This window comes from Heloderma suspectum, chromosome 1 (genome assembly GCF_057233095.1).
Source record: "Heloderma suspectum isolate Gila_16-S chromosome 1, 16-S_ref, whole genome shotgun sequence".
Classification (NCBI taxonomy): domain Eukaryota; kingdom Metazoa; phylum Chordata; class Lepidosauria; order Squamata; family Helodermatidae; genus Heloderma; species Heloderma suspectum.
Genome location: NC_139458.1, coordinates 135,128,925 through 135,149,364, shown reverse-complemented (window position 1 = coordinate 135,149,364; position 20,440 = coordinate 135,128,925).

Genomic DNA, 20,440 nt, shown 5'->3' with positions numbered 1-20,440 from the left:
TGATCTAATTGATTTCAGTCCTTGTCTCTAATTTATCAAAATTGTTAGCAATTGAACCCCATCTTATTCTTAGCACTCTCTCCCTCGCATTTCTTTGTAGTTAGGGCTTTGCTCTCATTATAACCATTGCTGTTCTCATCACTGGGCACCATACTAATCAATTTTACTACCACCTTTTATTCCATATCACCAATAGTTACCTGTCCACATTGAACCAATTGACCTATAAGCTGGAAAGCTATATGAGCGTGGAAGATGAATGGTCACAACCACAGCCTCCTCCACTACCTGCTGCTCTACCAGGCGGAACTGAGCTCCTGCCTTTGACAGCAGGCTCCTTAGGAGGGGCTGGATATACTGTACTAATCGGGAGGGCGTTCTAGGGTCACACCAGTTTCTGGTCTGAAAATGGAGGGTGGGGGGCCACTAGAACTTGAACAATATGCACATTTGAGACAGCTGTATTCTAGGAGAACAAGGACATGTAAGAAAGGAAAAGAATGAAGTACTATCACTGTTTTGCCATCCTTTCTTGCCTCAAGCCATCCATACTAAGCGCAGTAACACATGACTTAGTTACATTCAGAATTGGATTACTGCAACTCACTCTACATGGGGCTACTTCTGAAGAGTCTTTGGAAGCTGCAGTTGGTCCAGAATGCAGCAACAGGGATGTTAGTGCAGCCTTCCCAATCTGGTACCTTCCAGATCTTTTGAGCTACAATGCCCATCAGCCCCAGCCAGCATGGTCAATGGCCAGGAATTCTGGGAGTTGTAGTCCAAAATACCTAGAGGGCACCAGGGTGAAGAAGGCTGTGTTAGTGGGCACGCTCCCATGAGATCATGTTACACCTTTCATGCAACACCTGCAATGGCTGCCTATTTGCTTCAGGACATAAATCAAAGTGTTGATAATCAATTTCAAAGCTCTAAACGGCTTGGGAAAAGGATACCTGAGGGACTGCTCCCTCCTGTACCAACCTGCCCACTTCCTAAGATCAGAAGGAGAGGCTCTTCTTTGTACCCCACCTAGGGTGGAGTCACTGCTGATGGTGATGAGAGACAGGGCCTTCTCAGTGGCTGCACCACTTTGCTGGATGTCTTTTGCCAGTTGGTGAAGACTTTTCTATGCTGGCAGGCTTTTGCCTGCTAAGCGTTTGTTTTGCTTGAAGTTTGTTTTATCTATGGTCTTTGCCTCTGTATTTTTTAATGGTATTTTTTACCCCTTGGCTGGAAGACGCTCATGCCCCTGCCCTATCTGAACAAGCAAGCTGGTTTTACTCCACTGGTGAAGATCGGCCTTCCCCAACCTGGTATTTTCCAGATGTGTTGGACTACAACTCCCATCATTCCCAGCCAGCAACGGCCATGCTGGCTGGCTGGCAATTATGTGAAATTGGACACTAGGCTGGGGAAGGCTGGGGAAGATAAGTAGAGTTTTGAGTACTCAAACTGACAACGTGCTCCGGTACTCTGCTATAGTGGCAAAACCTAGGATGGGGTGCTAGACTCTTAGCACCAGCCAGAGGAGGCTGGTGGCTCTGATTTCGGTGGGGCTGTGAATCCATTCTGGGTTTCAGTCAGAACCAGCCAGGACTCTAACAGAGTGATCCAAGGTGCTGAGACTATTTGGGGGGTAGGGCTCAGCACCTTGGATAGCTCCTTTAAAGTTCTGGCTGGTTCTAACTGAAACCCAAAATGGATTCACTGCCCCACCGAAATTGGCGCCACCAGTCTCCACTGGCACTGGCCTTCCCCTCTGGAACCGTTGTCTACAAGCAAGGGGCCTTTTGACAGTGGGGGAAAGGGTGTGCTGTATTCTAGGAACCATCTGCATGGTTCTGTCTCCCTACCATCTGGGCAGGGTTGGCTGACAAATACTTATAGCAAGAAGTCATTTGGCCACACGTGGGGCAAAGCCGACTAGATTTCCTGCTAGTTGCCAACTTTTTCCATGGGCATTGCTTGACACACAGCAGGTGTCTGTCAATTGACATGTGCACCAGGTAAAGCTTCACTCACCACATTTCTGCACCTGATGCTGCTGTTAAAGGCACAGAAGCGGGGCCGGTCAACCCAAAACAAAAGGGTGGCAGAGCTATTTGGAAGGTAATTTTGACTAGTGGCATGATTTTCACACAGGAGAATCACACATGGGAGCACTTGAGAATAACTGTGAGCACTGAGGCTCTGCGAGAGGACTGCCCCAAGCATGGTGCCTGCACATTTGAATCAGCCCTCGGCCTCCATGGGCTGGGCGGTGAGTGGGGCAGTATCACTCTGTGGGGAAATGGATCTTTGATTGCCCGTAATTCCTTTCTCCGGTGAGGCTCAGGCTCCCCTTCTCATGTTAATTATCACTTCATGTTTCTGGTTGGGCTTCATTTGTTCTTTTAATAACGTTTGCTGCCCAGGAGAGGAGAAATAATTAATTTTTATGAAATAAGGAGCAAGGGCTGAGTGGAACCCTGCACAACCCCTTGGAGCTCTTCTGCTACTGTGACGCTCCGCTCAGACTAGCAGAACCGCTCTGGGGTCTTTTTGCTGGGCTGCCTGGGAAATGGAGGAGGAGGCCTGTGATGGTTCCATGGGAGGAACATTGAAACCTCCCCTCTCCACTCCAATCATGTCTGGCTTCACAGATGTTTGTTAAGATCTTGTTTTTCCTGCAAGAAGAAGAAAGAAATGTGAAGAAATGCACTGAAAAGCCCAGTAAAGCCCTGTACTTCAGAATGTGTTACATTTTCCACTGGCAAACAAAATTGGAATAATGCTGGAAGCCTAATGGAACATGATGAAAATATCAAGTGAAACTATCAAGGCCTTAAACCAGAACCTCTTCCAATGCTACCTGCTGCTAGGGATGGGTGAGAAAATCATTTGCTTTGTATTTCAGTGTGAACTTAATAGATTTGCACTCCCTGACCCTGAACTGGAACACAGACGTTGAAATCCACATGTTTCCAAAGTTTGTGACGCAGTTTGCCACAACAGAGATGCATACAAAAAATGCATACGTTAGAAAAAATGCACACACAAACATTCATACATTTGAAAGATTGTATACAAAAATGTGTATATTTGGGGGAATACACACAAAAACATTTATCCAATGGAAAAATTGCGAGCAAAACTGTGTATAGAAAAATGTGCACCAAAACACATACATTTGAAAAATATTGTATACAAAATGTGTATGCACGCACAAAAATTACAAATTATTGTGCAGAAATGGGACAGAGCGAACTTAGCCATGGAAAAATGAGAACCTGAGTGAAACTGAGTGTAACAAATTCACCCATCCCTACCTGCCCCTATTCTCACATAGTAAAAAGCAGCACAACGTATGTACGAGCAGCACATTAGTACTATTCTTTCCTTTTACTCCCTTCTCTCCCCATTTTGTTTTCTTCTGCGTCTTTATCACTTCACAACTGAGCAAGAATTCTCACAGAATACTGTGGCCCCAGTTGCCCACATCTGCCCTTCTGCTCCAATACAAGGGGAAGAAAACAGTGGGGCTGTTCACACAAGACGCTAACCCACACTCAGTGGTTGATTGTGGGTAGGGATGGCGGAGAAGTCCGCCACGGACTCCAATGAGGCCGGATTCTAAGAATCCGGCCCCTCCAGAGTCCGTGGCGGAACGAAAGACTCACCTCTGCCACCCGGGGGAATCCGCACTGGCCGGATCATACTTGCTGCCGTCCGTCCGCTGCCATCCACTGCTGCCTGTCTTCGGATGCAAATGGCGTCCAGCATAGCAGACGCCATTTGTGTCCCCGCCTTTTGCTGTGATAGGCTATGTAAAGATTTACATAGCCTATCACAGCAAAGAGCAGGGACACAAATAGCGTCCACTACGCCATTTGCGTCCCTGCTTTTTGCTGTGATACATTACGTAAATCTTTACATAGCCTATCACGGCAAAGAGCAGGGGCGCAAATAGCGTCCGCTACGCCATTTGCGTCCCTGCTCTTTGCTGTGATACGCTACGTAAAGATTTACGTAGTCTATCACAGCAAAAGGCAGGGACGCAAATGGCGTCCGCTATGCCGGATGCCATTTGCGTGGCAGCAGCCGGAAGTCCAGCTGCAGCTGGGGAGGATTCCGGGGGGAGGGACGGATTGCCTCCCCCCCTGCAGACCCCCCCAGTGGACTGGTGTGTTTCATACACCCCTAATTGTGGGTTATTGTTGAACTGTAGGTTAGCATGTTGTCTGAACCCAGGACATTTTCTGCAGGGTGACTTGTTAACCATGCAGTGTGGCTTATTATTCTTGGACAAACTACCTTGGGAACCCATGGTATTTTGTTGGGTTGTGCAGGGTGGTTAACAAGCCATACCACATGGTTAACAAGCCACCCTGTGGAAAATGTCCTGGGTTCAGACAACATGCTAACCCACAGTTTAACAAACAACCCACAGTTCAACAAACAGCCCACAGTTCAACAAACAACCCACACTCAACCACAACAAACTCTGCAACTGGGGCTATTCAGCCTGCCTGATCAATCTTATCTTTATTGCTGCCTGGACTTTACCTTGCCATAATGGGTTTAGACTCCCTTACATCTGGACTGCAGGCCTAGCTAATAAGCAGGCCCCTCCCAAGGATACATTTCACAGCCATCTTAAACCTCAAATTAGCAACTATTCTGTTTCATGCACAACTATATAAAATATTTCCTGAGAGCCAGTGTGGTGTAGTGGCTAGAGTGTTGGACTGGGAGCCAGGAGATCCGGGTTCTAGTCCCCACTCGGCCATAGAAGCTCACTGGGTGACATTGGGCCAGTCACAAACTCTCAGCCCAGCCTACTTCACAGGGTTGTTGTTGTGAGGCTAAAATGGAGAGGAGGAGGATTATGTATGCTGCCTTGGGTTCCTTAAAGAGGAAAAATGGTGGGATATAAATGAAATAAATAAATAAATAAATAACTAATCATAGCCAGGGACACATGATGTCCCAATTACATGTTGAGATTCAGTGATATCTTACACTGTAATATACCGTTTCCTCTTTTTCTGAAAACTTTAAACAAAATACCAAGAACTCTGTTGAGCAATGCAGCAGGGGCAGGGCATGAGAACTGAGGCAGGAAGGTCCCCTTGCTTTGTGGAGTCTGGGTCAAATTCCTCCCCCACCATCCCCAGGCAGCCCTGCAGCTTTTCAGTGTTACTGAGCTGTATGGCTTTTGCAGGATGGCAAAACATGGCAATGTAACAGAATAAACATTATAAATAAAGAAGATATCCAGCTGACTTTTTATAGCGTATGGCTTTATTTTAGTATTATTTATATAGTTCTTATAGTGTTTACAGCATTTGAAGGGCTAAGTGCTCAGTAACATTGCCTCAAAGTAAAGCTGTTTTCCACCAATTTTTAACTAGTGCAAATGACATCAGTGTGGAAATTGAAAAAGAAGCAAACTTTAAAGGTAATCAGTGGAAGATCATTTTTGTAGTTAGTAGCCAAACAATCTGTAGAACCTTGGAAAGAAGGTTACAGGCACTTGCTTTTTGCCACCCTAGTTCACTGCAGACAGTACAAAACATAGCCACTGAGTTCAGCTTGGCGCCCCCCTCAGCTCGGTGCCCCGGGCAACTGCCCAGCTCACCCACTCCAAAGGCTGGCCCTGTTAGCCGGTAACAACGAAGATCATGTTGTACATTGTGAACAAGGCATTCATAGTGAGACTGATGTTTTACTTTAGTACTAGCAGGTATGGGGATGGCACTGACACACTAGGATTTGCCATAGGGGTAATATTGAGTGGATGGTGGAACGCCTGATAGTCCTCAAAACCTGGACAGAACAGATTTAACACAATCTGTACATCTCTAGCCTGGGGAGGTTGGCTGTTTTGACAGCTCAGAGAGTTATATAGCTATAGTTACAGTGAAGCAGGCACTATAGCACCAGATACCCAGGTCTATATTTAATGCTGCACGGCAAACACTCTGAGGGCCAGTTCACACACATAGACGTTGCTTGTTTCCTCAACACTTGTTTACTTATGCCGCAATATGTGTCTGACTCCACTGCGAAGTATATCATTTGGAGTAATCTCAGGTGATATGAAAATTCTCTCTGTGATGTTTCAACTGTGAGGGTTCATGCATGCAAGTCCCCCCACCAATGCTGCAGCCATCAAATGAAGAACATGCATGTGTAAGCCAGCCATTCACGAACGATGCGTTTGCAGTGGTGGACCAAAGTGGGATTTGGGCACATGGTGGAGCACTCAGAGCAAGACTACTTAATCATGCCTATTGTAATGTGAGCAGGAACTAGTGTGATTTAGAAATGGTTGTATGGGGGGAGTCAGTTCTGGGTGAGACTGGCAAGGAAAGGAAGCTACGGAGTATCTGACTATTTTCAGTTTTGTATATAGTTGGGTAGCAGCACACATCTAAGTAAAGTGTGTTCTTTCTAATTCAGTCTCTTTGGTTCATTTTATAATCTTGCAAATACTACACCTATATTCAATCCAGGCTGACTACACACACAAAAAGAGCCCTATTATAGAAAGTAAGGACTCCAAAAAGCGAGTAGGGTGAATTGTCCCAGCCATGGTGCACTTAGACTCCAGACATAACTGTCTTATGGATGGGGCCCTCATTAGATAGTAGTAGGTATTACTTCCCCTTCATGGATCACATCAGTCCATCCTAAAGGAAATCAACCCTGAGTGCTCATTGGAAGGACAGATACTGAAGCTGAAGCTCAAATATTTTGGCCACCTAATGCGAAGAGAAAACTCCCTGGAAAAGACCCTGATGCTGGGAAAGACTGAAGGCCAAAGGAGAAGGGGACGGCAGAGGATGAGATGGCTAGATAGCATCACTGATGCAATGAATATGAACTTGAGCACGCTCCGGGAGAGAGCGCAGGACAGGAAGGCCTGGATTGCTATGGTCCATGGGGTCACGAAGAGTCGGACATGACTGAACGACTGAACAACAACAAAAGAACAAGGTATTACTTCACTCTCTTCAAAATGTGCTGACCTAGCCCTGCTGTGTTTGGGGTCCATTCTGCTGAGCAGGGCCCTGGAAGAGCCAGCCCTCTCATTAGGTGGAGTGGGGTAGCTGTCTCAAGGAAGCAGATGCTGAAGGGTGAGGAGTGGCATCGAGTACTTGGAGGACAGCTATGTGTGCCACGTGGCCTGCCCTGTGCCCCTTGAATAGCTTGCTGCCGTCAGGTGTGGTGGAGAACCCTGTCCTTTGCTGGTGTTGAAGTTAGATTCACGTCTCAATCTGGTTGGCTTCTGTATGTGCAATGGGAATGAGGGAGGTATCATCCTGTCTCCACTGCAGGCAGCAAAATATCTAGGGCTGGCCCTGGACTTCTGCCCCAAAGTCCTGCTCTGATGGTGCCACTGTGGCCTGATCTGATGGTTCTTCCATACTCCGACCTTCACTTCACTTGCACCCCTGGTTTCTTCCTCCAGTCGCTATTTAGCCTTACTTCACAGAAAGAGAAAATGAAAGGACATGCTTTGTTTCATAGATGAGAAGAGCGAACCGCCAAAGGATCTAGGCAAACATTTTGATGCCCCTAGTAAGACTCTTACTTTAAAAAGACCTGACATCTGAAGATGTCAGGGGCCAGGCTGAGCGCTGCCTGCAGAAAAAAAAACATCCAGCCGCATGAAATTCATGGGTGGGAAATATGGGTTAGCGTGCATATGAGCCAGTGTGATGCAAGTGGGCTTTGATGGGTGGGTGGGTAGGGGGACTAGGTTCACATCTTTGCACACAAATTACTGGTTTGGCATGGAAAACCACTTTCTCTTGCTCTCACAAACCTCATTGCATTATTGTGAAAACAAATCTGTCCTGACCCCTTGAGAGATGGAAGGAAAGGCTTCTAAACAAGATGCATGATAGCACTCACATTCCTGAAAAAAAATATCAGTGTTGCTTGACTTTCCTCCTTACTCTGGATTTGAGTCGAGTGATGTTTCGATAGAAGTGTTTTCAAGGAACTGAATTATAGACCACCTTTAAGGCCAACCCTGTGCAAACTGGACCACTTCCTAGATAGTTATTATTGTTATTATTGTTGTGGTGGTGGTTTTATTATTATTATTATTATTATTATTGTAAACTTTCATTTAGTAGTAACGGCATGCTAGATAGTGTACAGGACATAAAGATGACACGATCCTTTTACCAGTCGGTATGATCTGAGAAACACAGGCAGAAGAATATATGAAGAGAAGGTAGTGCTGAATGAAAATGGAGGATGGATGTGGTAGCTCAGCACAAATCAAGTGAATCTATAGTGAATAAGGAAAGATCATTCCAGAAGTTCTCTCTTCCCCACCCACTCCCTGTTTGGGCCTCTTGAAGCACCTCTTTGCTTTATTTCATTATTGAACAGCTGGGAAAACAATCCAGGGAAATGTTTTCAGTTTTTCTAAGGAGCATCTGACAAATTATTGGAAAGACATCAAATTTTCCCCTCCAGCCCAAGAGGGGAAGCTAACAGAAGACTGGAAGGAGTCTGTAAGATTTCATAAAAAGAAAATCAAATTAGACTTACGTACTTCTACTCTTCTGGACTATAGTAGATCCAAACATATCCCTAGAGGAATACAGATTAATAAAAAGCTAGGGATGTTTAGAACCAATGAGGAATTTATGAGCAGATGGTATGCACTACTCAATAAGTGTTTCTTAGATTTAATTATTTTAATTATTGATACCTCTCATAGACTTGAAAATGACAACTGCAGGAAAATACTGTCAGTTGACAGGAAAATACCAAGGCTGCTGGAGCTCAACAGGACAAAAAATTATCAGAATTAGAAAAAGAATTAAAGCAGTTTAACAATGAAATAAAAGACCAGAAATTGTAAACACCGCCAAAGAAATAGAATGGACAACAACAGAGTATACACTTGTTATACACACAGAGAAATCTGCCTGTAAAAAAAGGTTTCATTTGTGGATTCAGGTGATTAACATTTGGCTTGGACTGACTGAGACACATCAGGAGATGAAAACAATGAAGGCAGTCATAATAACCTTTCGTTACTTTTAAAGAAGTGGATCAGCAGTCTCTTCCTACATCAGGGATTCTGTCCCTTCACCACAAAAATAATAAAATGAAATTGATCAAAGAGGAATGGAAATAAATAAAAAAGAGTTTAGGCTACAATTTATCCAATAGACAACTTACAAATATAGAGGAGTGGATTTTAAGTAGAGGATTGTTGTTTGTCCCACTCTGAAACACAACAAGAATAGTACAAACAAGAATAGATCTTTTTCCATTCATTAGAACCTTTAGACTGAAACACCATTTTAGAAACACCAAGGAAGTCTTTGATCCTACCTACAGATACCTTTTTGATCAAAGTCAGCTTTTATTCCACCAGGCCCTGTTAGTCTAGCCATCAATTATTTCTCAAATTAATTTTGAAAGATCTTCAGGAATTGGAATAAAATCCTCCCTCAATATGAAACAATATGAGCAAGTGTAAAAGAGATTTCTTACAGGATCTAGCTAATTATACCAGTATAATTATTACAGAGAATGACACGGGTGGAGTTGTAGTAATTACGAATAGACAAGAATATATGAGGCCGAGGTGGAATGACAATTGTGTGATCACAGCCTAGACTCTCTGTCTTATATCCAACAAGATGTATTCAACCAGAAAGTATTATTATATTTACAATGTATTTCTAGTTCTTCAAAACACGTAAAACAATATTTAGTGTCAGAATGCAGCTGATTGCTATTACAATATTAAATAAAAAGATTCCAGTTTTTAACAATATTATCCAGTCTCTGCCTTTTAAAATTTTTACTCTAGTATAACTGATTAATTTGGCCACTGAGACTGTAATCCCATGCATGTTTTTCTTGGAGTAGTCCCCATTGAACAGAATGGCATTTCTTTCCAAGTAAACATGCAAAGGATTGCACTGTAAAACATAAACCCATAGCAATCAGAAATTCAAGTGACTCTCAAAGAGTGGGAAACAAGGGGATATAAAATACTAAGTATTGGGTTTCTAATAATAACTTCCCCAGAAACTCCTATTTTATGTGTAACCTTCTAAGCTTCATAAGAATGTTTCTCCCCTACTTGGGAGACCCATTGCTTGGGGTAATCATCCCACATTTGACCCATTATCTAAATGAGTGGCTTTTTAAGGGGCATGTACTTCAAATAAAATTGTATTTCATGATTCTAGTGACTTCATTGAAAAACGGCAGAGTCTGCATAAAGTATATGAAACTGCTGTAGTAGTTATTCCTGATCTTAGATACTTATACAGGAGCACCCCACTACAGGTTGCACTTAAAACCACAGAAATAGACTACAAAGAAGATGGATAACAAAGCCAACCAACCATTTCTTAGTAACCCTGCTGAAGTAGCCTTCACCAAGAATTTTTTCATTTTTAATAACAGTTTGGCTGGTGAAGGGAGTGGTCATCATGAGGAATTTAATGTCATCCAGAAGAAACTTTTATGTCAGGGGTAGGCATCCCAATGCCCTCCAGATGTTTTGGACTAGAGCTCCCTGACCATTTGCCATGCTGCCTGTGGCTGAGGGGGCCTGTAGCCATCTGGAGGGCACCAGGTTGCCTACCCTGCTTTATTGGATGGACTCTGAGGACAGACTTGACATATCCACTTCGACATGTGGTGATGTACAATTGGGATAGAAATCTAGAAGAGCTTGGCCCCCTTTTTTTACCCTAGGTGAAATCTAGATATGTCAATATTACATACATTTTCTGGATGTTTTAATAATAACAACTACTACAACAACAAATAAGAGTGTAGACTAAATAAGTGTATAGAAAACCCAGTTGAAGCCAGTGGCTTGGATTTCAGAGGGGCTGTGAATCCATTCTCGGTTTCAGTCAGAACCAGCCAGAACTCTAAAGGAGCTATCCAAGGTGATGAACCCTATCCCCCCAAACAGCCCCACTGAAATCGGAGCCACCAGCCTCCACTGGGAAAACCCACAGTTAAGAATATATTCCTCTGTTATGATCATTCTCATTCTCAAGAAATCATTTTCTACACCAACGAGCTATATGTATCAGGAAGAACTGTTCCAACGTATCCAAGGTTTAAATTCTGAGGCAGAGATAATGACTAACAAGTTTCTCAGCAGGGGCCAGCTGGCAAATCTAGTGAGGACAGCGCAAAGGAATGCCATAGGCCTCAGCAGGGAGGATTTACTGAGAGTGAAAGAAAAAATAAGATCTAATAGGCTCGTGTGTAGCCTGCCTTTTGATAATGTTAATGCAGATGGGGGGCGGGATATAAATAGATACTGTCATATTTTAGGAAGCATTCTCTTCTGTGGTAAGAGGCCCATGATAACCTACAAGAGAAGAAGAATCTGAAGCAAAATTAGTGCATTCTCATGCATCGCTAAGTACTAGGCTGAACCTACTGACTGGAACAATTCCACCCACCCACGGACCCCAGGGCACTTTCCATGGAGCGCCTGTTTCTACTGTCAATTAACCTGAAGAGTGAAATCTTTCCCCAATCCCACAGGCAAGAAAACAACACCCCTTAATAATTTATTTCCCCACCTAAACTGTTGCAATTCATGCCATTAAATTCTCACATAGCAAACTATACATGCGAGGAAAGAAGCAGACCTCTCAAGATTGTGATTGCCAAAGTATCAGTTACAGAAGATGGAAATGGGCCAATAAAAGAAGAGGATGGCACATTATGACCACAGAAGCAACCTTGAGAAATGTTGGGGAGTTGGAAGGAGATGTCAGTCTGTCTTCAACAAACGTCAGTCCTGGAAATTGGGAACATGATGTATTATCAACAAAGAACGTAATGAACCCCTCTTTGATCTCATGAGCCCCAACGAGGGAAAAGGGTTATAAAACCCTTGAATCTGCCATTGTTCAGGAGGGGCGTGGTTGCATTTGGATTGTTTGTTTGTGCGCATACCAACACGTATTAAATGCTCTGGCCAAGTACTTGATAGTGTGTTGTGAGTATGTGTTGGGTAGAATTCAGGGAAAGGATTTTACTGTTCAGGGCTTAGATAAGGCGCAGTTATCTTTGTTCTGTCATACTCACTGTTTGGTTTAGGATATAAGACAGCAGGCTTAGACTTGGGCCTGGCTGACACTGTATCACCGTTGCCTCAGTGGGCCATTTGCGGCGTGGACTGATCTGGAGCTGAGCAACAAACAGGGGCTAACTGTATATTTATTCATTTAATGCACCACGTTTGGGTAACTAAGTTTTGACCAAGAAGGGCGCAGCTTCTGAGGATTGTTTGTTTTGAGCTCATACCTGAGAGGCGCGCAACCTCTCATGTCTCAGAGAGCCTGAAACTCTTTCAGAATTCTCTGTAATCAAGTTTGTACCTAGGAGGCATGCAACCTCTTCAGCCTCAGAGGGAGAGTGCAACTCTCTGAGGAGGTTCTGTTTTTGCTTATTCTGTTTCAATAAATTTCCTTTTCTTTCATTTACATTGGTTGTGTGCGTGTTCTTCTCCACCTCATAAGATCCCAAACCTCTCAGCCTGATCAACTGAGTGGTCCTGGGTAAATTGAAATCCATATTTCACAAGGGAACTGGCATCTGCATTCTGCATTGTCTCCACAGAGTGTTTAAAAGTATAGGCAAGTTGCTGCGGAAGGATCGAGCAGCCTTCACTTATGCAGGTATGTTCATTAATTCATTCACTGCTTGATTTATATCCCACCTTTCCACCAAAAAAATTGTGCTTAGGATGACTACCAATAAAACACAGGTTAAAAACAAAATCTCAATTAAAACATAACATAAAAACAAATAAAATTAAAACACAATTACAAACACAACAATAAAAGAAAAAAAATAAACAGCACCCAACTAATTAAAAAACCCTTCAGCAACAGGCCAATTTATATACCAAAGGCTTGCTTGAATAAAAATGTCTTTGCTTGCCAGTGGAAGGCCAGCTGAAAGGAGGCCAACCTAGCCTCCTTTGGCAGGGAGTTCCAGAGCCTGGGAGTGGCCACCAAGAAGGCCCTTTTCACATTTTCACCAAACGTGCCTATAACGGCAGTGGGATCAAAAGGACCTCCTCCGAAGAATCCCAGGCAGGCTTGTATGGGAGAAGGCGGTATTTTAGGTAGCCTGGTCCCAAATTGTGTAGGGCTTTATAGGTCATAACCAGCACTTTGAATTGTGCCTGGAAACAGACTGATAGCCAGTGAAACTATTACATAGTCCACTACACACTAGGCCACAATCTTCTCCCAAAATGGTGGGCATCTTAGGTTACCCTTATTCATGAAATCCTTCAGGAACTGAAAATGTGCAAAACCTTTCTGAGAAACTGCAGAAGAAATGTCTCTTACCTATTAGCCAGCTGCAAATTGCCTTTGAAATTCCAAAGGCTCCAGCAGAATTTAATCCATTATTAAAACGAACCCTTCACATCTCTGAAACGGAAATCTCACTTGTCTTCAGTACCTTGCCCTTTTCACAGGATGAAAATGAACCAAACTATCAGGCTAGGAATTGCTCCGTTCTCTTTCTACCTTATTGTTAAGCTTCAAACATGCAGGGCCTTTTGGTTGAAGAGTGACGCTCCAGAACCTTCAGGGTACAGCTGGTGGTGTTCCTGCTACCAGTAGAGGCTGAAAGGGGCATCTCCAGTGGAGGTCAGATGCAGCCTCAGATCCACTAGATCCAAAGCCCCCTTGTGATACCCACAGGTCCCCAGGTTGGCCTCTTAATTACACCAGTATGAAGTCAGTTCAGTTAATCTCCCCCCATGGGTTTCAATGGGAGGGAGGATTTAAAGTAAAAATGTTGTTGTTCAGCCGCGTCCGACTCTTCGTGACCCCATGGACCACAGCACGCCAGGCCTTCCTGTCCTCTGCTCTCTCCCAGAGCGTGCTCAAGTTCATATTCATTGCATCGGTGATGCTATCTAGCCATCTAAAGGAAAAATACCTGCCCATAAAAAGATGAGGAAAATCCATTACTTGAACCTTGGACCCACTGTGAGCCAAAGGGCTCTGGATGTGGCAGGGGCTCTGCCATGGATCCCCCCCCCACACACACATACACATACCAGTACCTAGGACTGCTCTGCCCTTCGTCTTTACTCCCCTAATGGTGTGTCCCCTCAAGTCCAAGGGCTATGGCTGCAATCCTGTGCACACTCTCCTGGGAATAAGTCTCATTGAACTCACTGGGACTTACTTCCGAGTATAGGATTGCAGTATTCTACATGTCTTTTTATACTGCACGGAGCAGGTATTCATCTGCTGTTCATTGACTTCTACTGAGTGACAGTGAGGCTGCAATTCTATGCACAAGTGCAGCACATTTACTTAGAAGGGAGTCTCACTGAGTTCAATAGGATTTACTCTCCGTAATGTGCACAGAGCAAAGGGCTGGATGCCCGCGATCTCATCTGATCTTGGAAGTGAAGCAGGGTCAGCCCTGGTTAGCACTTGGGTGGGAGATCGCCTGGGAATCAGGTTTCCTGCATTGAGCAGGGGGTTGGACTCGATGGTCTTGTAGGCCCCTTCCAACCCTATGAGTCTATAATTATGATTCTGTGATTGCAGCTTTACTTGGAAGTCCTATTATTTCAGTGGGGCTTACTCCTGCGTAAACTTGCACAGCACATAATTGTCATTTAGGGTTTTTCTACACAAGATTGTTAATCTGCTGCATCTACTTTTGCTTTCGTCACAGAATTGAGATGCGAGCACTACACGAGGAGCATTTCCTTTCCTGCTTTTCCATTCCAAAACCTCTAGGTGGCACTGTTGTATAGTGGAATAGTGCAAATACACAAGTGGGAATAGCATTTTCTTTCGCTTTCAGAAATAATACCCCATTTTCTCTGCTCTAAAAAAAATGAACCGAAAGTGCTGTTTACAAACAGAAGCAACACTGGAGGGTCATGACATCATCTAAAGAATCCGTGAACAACTGTGAGTAGGGAATGACAAGTGCATAACAAATGCATTGTGTAGAAAAGCTGTTACACTAGGTAAGGAGCTGGCCTTCTTATCTTCTTGATCTGCAGCTGTGGTTAATGTATTCAGTCACAGTTACAAATATTGGATATAATGAATCCGTCATTTCCTTTCTTGGTAGCTTAGGCTTTATCTGAAACAGATGTAGATGTTAGCATTACTGAGCATTCAATAGCTGTTCAATAAATATTTATTTTCTCTGTGTTTCTCTCTTGGAAGAGGGGTAGGGAGGAAAGATGGAGGTAGTGCAAAGGCCAAGGTCTTCTAAGGCAACGTAGTAAAATAGACAGATATTTTTTAAGCGTGTCAGCTGTTTACTTGGATAATGTGGGTAAAGAAAACAACAGTCGTGGATTCTCTCAAAGCCCAGGATTGACTCAGCCATTATACTCCCCTGTTCAGGTGCTCAGTGAACATGTGAAGGTGGGGGATTGGGGTCACGCCTACTGGTTCTGCTCATGGCTTCCATGTGTTCAAGGATCCTATAGGCATGGAGTCTTCCACCTCCACGTGTGTGTGCAGACCTCTGTACACAGTATCTTTTGGTACCCTTGAAAATGGAGGGTCCTGGATAGCACGACAGGAACCTATGAACTTTCAGGTGGATGTGCATAGCTGGGTGAATGTGGGACCCTTGAATGCATGAAGGCCAGCAGCAGGCAGTCCTGATCACCATTTCTTCATATGTATTTAGAATCTAGGTACAAATCTAGGTCCTAGATCGGGGGTGGAGAACCTCAGGTCTGGGGTCCCGATCCAGCCCTCCTGGGGCCCCGATCCAGCCACCTGGGGTTCCCCAGAGGGACACTACCCCTTCTCCTGGCCCCACCCCCTTTCCCCAACCATTGATTGGTGGTTTCCTAGCTTTTGTATAGTCTCTCTCTCTCTCTCTCTCTCCACCCCCTTCCATCTTAAAAGGGTGAAATGCCTCTCCTAAGGCAGGAAGAACTTTAAGCTAAAATATGCTGGTATTTTTGTATTTTGGGCCCCGCTGCTTTTGCCTTTGGCCCCACCCACCACCGGAATGCAGCCCCCGAAAGCTTCTCCAAAACGGAATTCAGCTCTCAGGCAGAAGTGGCTCCCCACTCCTGCCCGAGACAAACAGGGCTACTGAGCATGCTACAGCACAGAGTCCCCATCCAATTCACACACACCCCTTTCAGCAGAGGGGCACAGCACCAGATAGTTTATTTAGAAGCTTTCTGGAGACCAGAGTCTTGTACTAAGAAATGTTGACGTTCTATGCCAAGGTAACCCTAATTTTGCATCCTTAAAAACAAATGTATTTGACCAGATGCCTGGTGTCTCTGTGAGGGGCCATTGCCCAGTGGTAGAGCATGTGGTTTGCATGCAGATGATCTCACGCCCAGTCCCTGCCATCTCCAGTTAAAAGGTTCTGACTGAAAGTTGTGTGTAAATTGTCTCCCTGAGGCTCTGGAGAGCCACTACCCGGCGGAGCGGACAATACTGGGCTAAATGGAGAAGTAGTCTGACCTGGCATCAGCCAGCTTCCTATGTTTCCATTTTGTATCATCATCTGTTCTGCTTGTGCTGGCCATGGGGAGGGGCAGAGAGGAATGGAGGTTGCCGAAGCCCTGGCCCTTAGTCGCTGGACTCCTTATTTGGCAATCCTTTTCTTTGTAACTGTAAGAGCTTGTAGAAACTTGCTTTTAAAAACAGTAAAGGTTAGATTCTGAGGAAACTAAATTCATGGTCAGTGCCTTTTTCCTCCACTTGTACATAATTGCAGCACGTGCACAGACTAAAGCACGCTCACCATGTTCTGCTTAAAATTCCACGCATCCGATCACATAAACAGTAGGACTTTGGCTAAGTTCCTCGATGTGAAGAAACGTAAAATACTGTGAACCAGTTAAACGTAAAGAGCAGGATGGATATGCTCTCTGTTCAGTGACATATCTACAGGGTGGCATGAATAGATGAGTGAGTGTGGCGGTATTATGTGGTGGGTAGAGTGTTATGTTTGGCATATATGCTACAGCCATTACAAGTTCATTGAGTGGCATAGGACGAATAACTTCTAGCAAATAGCCTTATCCACTTCCAAACAGGATTGCTGGGAGGATAAAACAAAAGACGTGCATAATATTGTAACCTATCCTAAACCCTTTGAGCCCATAGTGAGCAGGTGAAATAGTTACTACGTGTTGGGAAAGATTATGGTTCAAAATGAAAATCCCCACCCTGTGTTCTTTGATCCCATTCTGCATAAACCTAGTTGAGCTGGGAATATGTATTGATACAGTATCTGTTCTCCTGGGTATCCTATACTGAGATGTATCAGAGAAAGGCTTGCACAGCTATTGGTTTTAAACTAAGCAGCAACAGGTGACTGTTCTTCTGCAAGGTCAAGGGCAGATTAAAACTAAGAAAGGAAGAAAAGGGTGAGCCTGTGCACATTGCTGTATGGTCGATGCTAGGAATCAAGAGCAATCAGCAGGAAGAAGATGCTAGGAATCAAGAGAAATCAGCAGGGAGAACTAGAGCTTCTCATGCATGAATGTGATTATGATGTACTCTGTAATACCAGAGACCTGGTGGGCTCTGGCTCAAGGCTGGAATGCCAACAGAATGCAAAGATGACCGTAGAGGAGGAAATTCAGTCTGTTGGATTCAGTGTGTCCAGTGTGTCGATGTATTCTAGCAGTGTTGGAGTAACTGAATCACAGTTTTTCAACTGCTCTGAGGCCCAGCAGTTGGGGTGTTTCACTCAGCTGATGAAGATAATAGGGGCTCATATGTAATGATTGTCTTGAGCTTATAGCAAGGGTGAGGAACCTGTGGGCTTCCAAATGCTGGTGGACTCCTATTCTCATCAGCCACAGACAGCTTGGTCAGTGGTCAGGGATGATGGGAGTGGTAGTCCAACAACATCTGGAGATTCGCAGGTTCCCCAGCCCCGGCCTTTAGCTATTGTTTGTAAGTATCTGTTCCACTAAGCTCTCAGAAATTATTAGACATATCACTAACCACAAGAACGCCCCCCCCCAATGCGTTGTTGGCCATAGGATCACAGCGCCTTAATTAAACAGGCTAGGTAGCTTGAGACTGACTTGTTGAATTGACGAAGCAGGGTGATTATTAAGTAGGCAAGTTTGCAGGGCCCTGTTATAAGGTACTTCACTGCCTGGGCATCTGTTTCTGTATCTGCAACATGTGACTTAGGATGTGCTGCCTGTAAAATTGCAGGGCATGTTCAGAATGGAGAAAAGAAAATCAAGAGAGGGCACACTAGCAGTTTTCATTACCTTGAAAGCTTCTGCAAAGAAACAGGAGAATTGTTTACCAGAGCCACTTCTTATTGTTTCTCCTTTTTGTAGCACTCTTCATTGTATTGAAGTACTTTGCAATTTGTATTTCATATATCCTCACAATAAACCTGTGAAGGAGGTTAGGCAGGGGAAGGGCGGCTTGCACAAAATCCACCCCAGCAATACTCATGGACGAACTTTGTTCACTCACAAAGCCAACACTTTATCTACTGTATCAGAGATGGTCAGTCAGAAGTAATACATGAATTGGTATGTTCAAACTGAAGCAAGGGAGATTAACTAGAGCCAAGAAAAAGCTGGAATGAAACACTGCCCTCAGTTCCAGTTCCACTCGAAAGCTGTCCTGCACTGGCCAAGGCAGGACAAGAAAAAGTTCCTGAAGGACAGACCCAGCCATATGGGATCAAGGGACAGTAGTAGTCAGTCAGTGGAGCATGTAACAGAATTGGTTAGACAAGGGCTTCAAGACCTCAGACAGCTCTGAAGCAGACAACTTGTTCCAGAGCCTCACTGACCCCGTATATCCCTATTTATTTGTTTTCCTTACTACATTTTGATATCGTCCAATAGCGAACACTCTTAGATCTGCCCTCCTATTTGTCCCAGGCTCTGCCCCCCTCTTTAACAAGGAGCCTTCTCACCTGGAGTCTTGCACGCCATCGCTGATCTGTTGTTTGCAGATGGATTCATGGACACCTCTGGTGAGATGGCACAGGAAACTGCACGGCTCCAGGTAGCTCCAGCAATATCCATGTTGGGCTCCATGCCTGGCTCCTCCATAGTCGAAGCTGCAGCATCACAGGGCCACCCACACAGCTCTCTGATGCACCTAGTCTAAGTCAGAGACCTGGGGTGCTTCCAGATTAGGCTTTTATGGTGCAATTGCCCTGCCTCAAACACAGAATTTTATGAGGGATCCAGATTATGTCATCTTCTGTTTGTAACTCTCCCATGTTTTCCCGCCACTTCTTCTGTTTTTTTTCCTTATTGTTAAGGAAAGAAAGATGGAATAACTGCACAATGCCTTTTGACTGGTAGCACTAGGAGCCATCCACCTGGAAGCAACCCCTGGTCACTGCTGGATGTCAGGGTGATGACAAACGCTGTCAGGGCGGGGCGGGGGAAAACCATGATGCAGGTAGGGGAAGACATCTCTATGAGGCTAACCTATTTGCATGGCATCAGTTGCCACCCAAATGGCTAGTCAACTGGAAACAAGAAGTGCCAGTTAATCTGCATTGGATTGGGACCCCTGGAATATTTTGGCTGGATATCTGGAAACAGTCTCCTTATTCTGAGAACAGTTGGACAAATTGGAACACACTTCCTAGAGAAAGTGTGGACCCTGTCTCCCTAGCTTTTTGACAGGACACAAGTTGAACATTATGAAGGATAATTCAAATCTTAAGTGTCCTGCCATTATAGGGCATTAGGCGAGATGCAGTTCTAATTGAAATTGCAACAAAATCCAAAGACGACATGAAAAGGTGCAGTAAGTCAACTTGATAAAGTTGGACCCCTTGTGGGAGACTCACTGAGAGCTAGCTACCCTTTCTGGAGTAAGAAAAATGCAGACTCTTCTCACGATGAACTGCTGTGCTCAAAATGCATTGGAGCCTACATTTTTGCTGCTCAGTAAAATCTACTTCCTAGTACACCCATCCATATCTTTTTGGTTGATCAGAGATTACCTGTAGCTATCTGTACTTCTATAAATATTCCTGCTGCTCCTTTGTAACTTGAAAGAAGGAGCATATTTAAACAATAAACAAATATTTGGAGGCATCTGGAAATGTGCAGCTGGAACTTCACGCAGGAGGGGTAAATGATCATTCTCCATCCATTCTTGGTTTCCTTTTTCTGGAGTCAGATTCCACAAACCATTTTTCATGTCAAAAAAGACTTACAAGATCAGACCTTTGCATGGCAAGGTATGTTATTTTTGGATTAAGAGCCTTAAGAGGTTTAAGTTTGCAGACTCTGCAGCTGGGGGCATTAAAGGTTTGGAAGAGTCGCCATCCAGGCTTACCAGTTTTATACCTGCCCATCTTGGTCTTCTCTTTCTACCTCATCCAAAGGTCATTAAAGTCAATGGGATATTTTCCACTGATTTCAAATAGATTTGGATCTAATCCTAAG